This window comes from Nycticebus coucang, chromosome Y (assembly GCF_027406575.1).
Source record: "Nycticebus coucang isolate mNycCou1 chromosome Y, mNycCou1.pri, whole genome shotgun sequence".
Taxonomy (NCBI): Eukaryota; Metazoa; Chordata; class Mammalia; order Primates; family Lorisidae; genus Nycticebus; species Nycticebus coucang.
In genome coordinates this window covers 30,570,655-30,577,748 of record NC_069805.1, presented here as the reverse complement: position 1 = coordinate 30,577,748, position 7,094 = coordinate 30,570,655, and the positions used below count along the sequence as shown (strand labels likewise).

Genomic DNA, 7,094 nt, shown 5'->3' with positions numbered 1-7,094 from the left:
ATAAGGGAATGTAAAACGCCAGGAGGAGAGTGCTGTGGGTAATGAATATGTTAACTCTCTTATTATGGCCATGGGTTCACTTGTATATTTTAAAACTTACGATATTGCACATTTCTTCATATACTAATAACGCCTCTCTGAAGCCACTGAAATCAGGAACAAACACCTAAGAGAGTGGTCGAGACACACAGAGAAAGAACAGCCAGACACAACTCTAGTAAGATAATGCTAGAGTTGAGATCTCTAATCTTATAATAATGAGAAGTGGTAGATGTATTTTCAACAAGGATTTTTAACACGATGGGATCCTCACTTTTAAAAGTACAGTAGACCCTCCACAGTTGACCACCTCCCTACACTGACCACCTCAATTTGACCTCAAGTTGACCACACATGCACCACACATACCTATCTGTACAGTAGCCCCAGTTCCTTATGTTGGCCATCTCCATGTGTTGACCAGTTTGTTATAGTCCCTTGGGTGGTCAACTCACAGAGGCTTGATGATATATTATCGTTGCAGAGTAGAGCATGGCCTCAGGAAATGGGGTTGTGAGGAAAGCAGTTCTAAGGTTACCATAGCATTCCAAGTGGGAGATAATGGCAACCTGATCTTGGGAAAGCGTAAGAGAGAAGTAGGGTCAGCAACACACGTGGGTGTCATTCACACTGAGAGAAGTACAGTGGGATTGTCAGAGCTCTTTGACTGAGTTCATAACATAATGTAGTTCTCATTCTACATGAACATAAAGCACATTTCTGAGATTAATGTCACCATAACACATCTGTGCTCAATGGTGCAGTGCTAAGCAATGCATATGCTACTGTAGGACACATAAAAAGGCCTTACATTCATGCAATGGTCCTACCTTTATAGTGCTTTCCATGTTGTTTAGCAAGAAATGTCAAATTCTTATAATTAACAGAAGGCAATTCATAATCCTCTGAGGCTCCCTCAGATGACCAGGTTAAGTCATCATGGTCATCCATAGTGCATATTTGTTTTTTCACCTATAAAATAAAGAACAGTGCTTCAAAATGTCCCCCAAATGTTTACAGCATAGTCTAAATGTACAGAAGTGGTAGTTATCCATTTCTTTTCTTTTCTTTCTTTCTTTTTTTTTATTAATTCATTTGTACATAGATCATAAACACATTTATGCCATTTTGGGATTCAATGTGTTGATTATTTGTACAACTTTACCTCTTTTATGTTTACATGGATGGAGCTGGAAAATATTCTTCTTAGTAAAGTATCTCAGGAATGAAAAAAATTATTTATTTTTTATATGAGCAAAACCACAAATATTTTGTAAAGTACTGATGTGTGCTAAAAGGATGACACTTTTACCTATGGCTATGGTTCCTTAATCAGTTTTTAAAGGAAATGTCTTTATAGCAAAAGACTCTGTTTTTACTTTAACTTTATATTTTCAAATAATGACATGTTTGATGATTTTTTAGTAATACCTTGTTCTTGTTCTTAGATGTTCTCTTTGTAGGCCTAAAAAACACAAATAATTCCTTTTAGCAAATAGGAAATATACAAAATGCAAAATATCTAAAACAACTGTTGTTTAATAAAATATCTGCATTTGTCATTTATTTCTCCTACTTATAGAGTTTTTAGGGTTTTTAATACATAATGTAAAATCAATCATTTTCTACAAGAGTGATTGAAGCATAAACAGTAACATTAAGAGACGAACAAAACATACTACATAACATCCTAACAAAGAATTACATTTAGATCAAGTGTTCTGAAAAAGAGAAAGGCTAATCATACTTCTTGCATTATTTGATAGAAATATACCAGGTGTTTGTCACTCTCCTTTTTAATTAATATGGTCATTTACAGGCACTAATACTTATTTGCATTATCTTTCTAACATACTTATATGAGGGAAATTATTTTTTTAATAATGTTAAATGTTTGTAATAATGTTAATAATGTTAAATTCAAGGCCAGAAGCAGTGGCTCACACCTGTAATCCCAGCACTCTGGAAAGCAGAGGCAGTGAACTGCCTGAACTCATGAGTACAAGACTAGCCTGAGCGAGAGTGAGACACTGTCACTGAAAATAGCCAGGCATTGTGGTCGGGGCCTGTAGTCCCAGCTACTTGGGAAGCTGAGGCAAGAGAATTGCGTAAGCCCAATAGTTTGAGGTTGCTGTGAGCTGTGACACCATAGCATTCTACCAAGTGTTACAAAGTGAGACTCTGTCTTAAAAAAAGAACAACAACAATAATGTTTTTCATCTCTATTTTCACAACTTACTATTAATTACTATGTAGTATTTAAAGCACTGTATATGTATTTAATTAATGTGAATCCTTACAGAGCTCTGTGATATAGCTACCCTTTTAGAGATGTTATCATCCTGTATGGTTTTATAAAGGAGGAGACTAGGCTCAGAACACCAAGTAATTTGCCCAAGCACATACAGATGATCAGTAGAGACCACACATTCAAACCCCAGAATTCTGGCTCCAACACATGAGCTTCATAACCTGTTGTGAAAATCAAATTTATTGTCAACTGCTCTTAAATGATAAGATAATAGATAAATCCATATAATCATTCTATTTATGGACATAATTATAAATAAAATTTTCTAAATCTCAGAGATTTTTTAAAAACTAAAAGCCTTCATATCGTTGTATCTAGGCAATTAGAGAAACCTACTTTCAACAAGTTCAAAACTTATTTTTCTAAAGAAATTTCCTCATCAGCATTAATTTATCTATTCAACTGTTTATTCGTGTATTCAACAAATACTTATTGAGCACACAATACATGTCCATGACACTATTGGTACAAGGAAACGTGGTTTTCAAGCTTTATAAATTTATAATACAAAAAAGTGTTATCTGCGATGAACTGTCAATCATTTATTTTTCTATTGTACATAATCAAAATCTTCCCTTTTCTAGGCTATAAAGGTTATACCTTTGATAATTTAGAGTATCTCATAAAATCACAATGATGCTATTGTTAATGTCATTATACTATGTATATTTTTATCTCCATGTAACACTAGAACTTCACTGAGATAAAGGAGTGTATAACCAAGAGGTACAGAAACACACCTCTCGGTTTACCTTCCAGTTTGGGGCCAAAAATTTCCGTGAAAGCAGTAATCTTTTGTTTTTCTATTGTAAATAATCAAAATCTTCCCTTGTCTAAACTATAAAGGCTAAACCTCTGATAATTTAGAGTATCTCATAAAATCACAACGATGCTATTGTTAATGTCATTATACAATCTATATTTTTATCTCCATGTAACACTAGAACTTCATTGAGGTAAAGGAGTGTATAACCAAGAGGTACAGAAACAGACCTCTCAGTTTACCTTCCAGTTTGGGGCCAAAAATTTCTGTGAAAGCTGTAATGTTGCCACAATACTGTAGTGAGAACAGGGAAGACAATATTCTGGTTTTCCACTTAAACATCAATGTTAAATTTGGTGTCAAGCCGACACGACTGAACCATCTGTGCATGGGTTTTTGCTGGTGTCAGTCAGAAACAAAGGCAATCTGGAGTCCTTCCTCTGCCTTTCCAGAGCCACATGAAGAAAAAAGGATTGAGGCAAATGACATTAGGGTTATTTGAGGCTATTTAGAAATTTGGCGTGTTCTCCTCTTGGTAACAAAATTTCTCCTCTGATATTTGGACCAGAGTTTTCTTTTAGCATTCCCTCCCTTTTTTTAGAGGCCACGATTACTGCAGTGCTTGTGTGGGAGTCTGTCCCCACAGGGACACTTGAAAAACTTTTTCATGCCATGGAGCCAGTGGAGGTCGTGCTGCTCACTGACACAGGTCTCCAGCACATGGAGATGGGTGTAGGTGCCCATCTTGCATGTCACGACCAGACACTTCACTTCTCTGATGTTTCTCATCTTTTCTTCCATTTGTTCTTTTTTCACCAGTGCCTCAAAATAGCATTTATGCAGCTCAGCCTCAGCCTCTTTCAGGACACCTGTGCACTTTGACTTTACTTTTAGAATTTCCTGAAATTACTAGGATACCAGTCAGGCAAACTGCTCTCTCCTTTTCTTCATGGCAGGCTCCAATTCATCCTCAGCTTGGGAAGAAAACATGGTGTTCTTTTCTACAAATTTCATCACTCCCAGGGTATCCTGGGAATACTTTTGTATCATTTTGAGGATATTTTGGTGTGTTTCTGTAAGAAGCTGGCCTTTGCTCTTAATTTGGTGATAGCAGCCAAGTGTTTTGTTTCTGCTAAAGCACTCAGTTTTGGTTTTGGTTGTTGTGACTCATCAGAAAAGAGAACGTCATCTCCTTTTGAGATGCCACACCCAATCTTGGGCATCCACCTGGTCAGGCTGCCTTCCATCCTGGGGAAGTCAGTCCCCATCCATGCAGATTGGGCATTGGGCTATTAAGATGAGGATGGCAGAGCCAGGCTCTTGACTTCATTTGAGCCTTGGAGAAATTGTCTCCAAAAAGCTTCTGATTTCCTTTCCCTCATCTACAACATTTGCTGCTTCTGTTGTTTTAAGAGGGCCGATGCCGATACAGACTGCATGGCAGGTTTGGGGCTTCCCATGATCCCTGTAGTCATGGCCTTGACTAAATGCTACAGGCTTCTGGCTCTACTCAGTGGCAGATCCCTCAATTACTTGAAATCCTCAGAGCAAGACAAGCTCTTCTGGGGCATTCTGAGTATTTGTTTTGTTTCCTGAATGATCAAGTCTGCACCTTTGACAACCAGATTGCTCAGAGTGGTTTGAATCATCTTCCTAGGCACAACAGCTGCTGCAACTCAGGCCACATAGGATGCGGAAGAAACTCCTCAGTGGTAAAAACCATCTTGACATAGCCGTTCTTCAAAGCTGTTGCCTTTGCAGGCCAAATTCTTTGGAATTTATCCTCTGGATAAGGTGGACTGCAGGTCAGCCTGTTCTGCACTGAGTTTCCAGTACTGAGCGTGAATGTGACACTCAAGTATTCAGAGTTTCACAAATTAACCATCTGTGCATGAGGTACTCCATTCTTTTTCTTTGCTTTATAGGTTTCAAGATCAAAAGCTTCACCCATAATTAAGAGATTCTGGGGATGATCCATAGCTAAGGACACCTTCTCTGAGCCATCTTTGCTTTTCACGGGGTTAGCATTGAGCAATCCTATAAAAGAACCTTGTTCTATCTTCAATTTTATTATTTGTTCACTTATGTATTTATTTTATTTATTTTTATTGTTTGAAATTTATTAAGGGTACAAAGAATTAGGTTACACCGATTGCAGCTGTTAGGTAAACTCCCTCTTGTAATTGTGTCCCACCCCCAAGAGGTGTGCCATACACTGTGACCCCTTACCCTACTGCCTCCACCCCTCTACCCATCCCTCATTTCCCTACCCCCCACCTTCTATTAGACCACTTACAGCCTTCATATTAGAATTGAGTACACTGCGTTCTTTCTTCTCCACTCTTCTGATGCTTTATGAAGAGGAATGTGTTCCACCTCCATACAGGTTAGTAAAAAAGATGTAAAATCTCCATCTTTTTTAATGACACAATGGTATTTCATGATATACATAAACTATAGCTTGTTAATCCATTCCTTGGTTGATGGGCATTTAGGTTGTTTCCACAGTTTGGCAATTGTAAATTGAGCTGCAAATGTTTAGTACGTTTTTTTTTTTTCTATGTGGCTAGATGCCTCATTGTGGAAATGCAGGACCAAATGGGAGGGCTAGTTTGGGTTCTTAGAGGATTCTCCTTACTTCCTTCCAACAAGGTTGTATTGGTTTTCAGTACCACCAGCAGTGTAAAAGTGTTCCCTTCTCTCCATATCCACACCAGCATCTGCAGATTTCATTCTTTGTAATGTGTGCTATTCTCATTGGGGTTAGGTGGTATCTCAGGGTAGTTATGATTTACATTTCTCTGATGATCAGGGAAGATGAGTATTTTTCAAATGTTTGTTAGCCATTTGTCTGTCTTTGTCAGAGAAGGTTCTGTTTGTATCTCTTGCCCAGAGGTAGATGGGATTGTTTACTCTTTTTCTTTTGATTAACTTGAGTTCTCTGTAGATTCTAGTTATCATTCCTTTGTCAGATTCATGCCCTGGCAAATATCTTTTACCATTCTGAAGATTATCTTCTTGCTTTCCTTGTTGTGTCCTTAGTGATGCAGAAGCTTTTCAGCTTAATTAAGTCCATTTGTTAATTTTTGTTGTTGTTATGATGGGCCCTGAAGTCTTTTTCATAAAATTTTTCCCTAGCTCAACATCATCAAGATTTTTATCATTTTGTGTCTTGATTGAAGTCTTTTATCTATCTTGAGCCAATTTTTATAAGGGGTGAAATGTGTGGGGCAAGTTTCAGTCTTTTCATGTGGTTATGTAGTTCTCCCAGCACCATTTTTTGAAAATTAATTATTTTCCACACTGTATATTTTTGTTTGGTTTATCAAAGATCAGATGGGAAGAGGGGATTGGTTTGATCTCTTAGTTTTAAATTCGGTTCCATATGTCTACGTCTCTATTTGTGTGCCAATGCCATGGTGTTTTGTTTATGGCAGATTTGTAATACAGCCCAAAGTCTGGTAGGGTGATGCCTCTGACTTTGTTTTTATTACTAAGAATAGCCTTAGCTATATTGCTTGTTTTCTGGTTCCATAACAAATGAAGTACTATTTTTTCCAGTTCTTCAAAATATGATGTCAGTATTTTAATCCCCATTGCCTCAAATTTGTAGATTACTTTGTGTAGAATAGGCATTTTGGCAATGTTGATTCTTCCCAGCAAAGAGCATGGTATGTTCTGCAATTTGTTAGTATCTTCTGCAATTTCTTTTCCTAGGGTTTCATAATCCTTTGTGAAAAGATAGTTCACCTCTTTTGTTAGGTATATTCTTAAGTATTTAATTTCTTTGAAGATACTCTGAAGGGAATTATGTCCTTGATTTGCTTCTCAAATCAAGAGAAGCTGAACAGCTTAGTTGTTACTGGCATATACAAGGCTACTGATCTTTGGAAATTGATTTTATACCCTGAGACTTTCTGTATTTCCTGATAACTTCCAGGAGTGTTTGGTTGAGTCTCTAGGTTTTCTAAATATAAGAGT

At 37.2% G+C, this 7,094-nt stretch overlaps 1 pseudogene; it reads right to left on the bottom strand.

The window, feature by feature from the left end:
• Positions 1-3,607: 3,607 nt before the first annotated feature.
• On the bottom strand, positions 3,608-5,418 carry LOC128579053 (protein MCM10 homolog; annotated as a pseudogene).
• Positions 5,419-7,094: the final 1,676 nt, after the last annotated feature.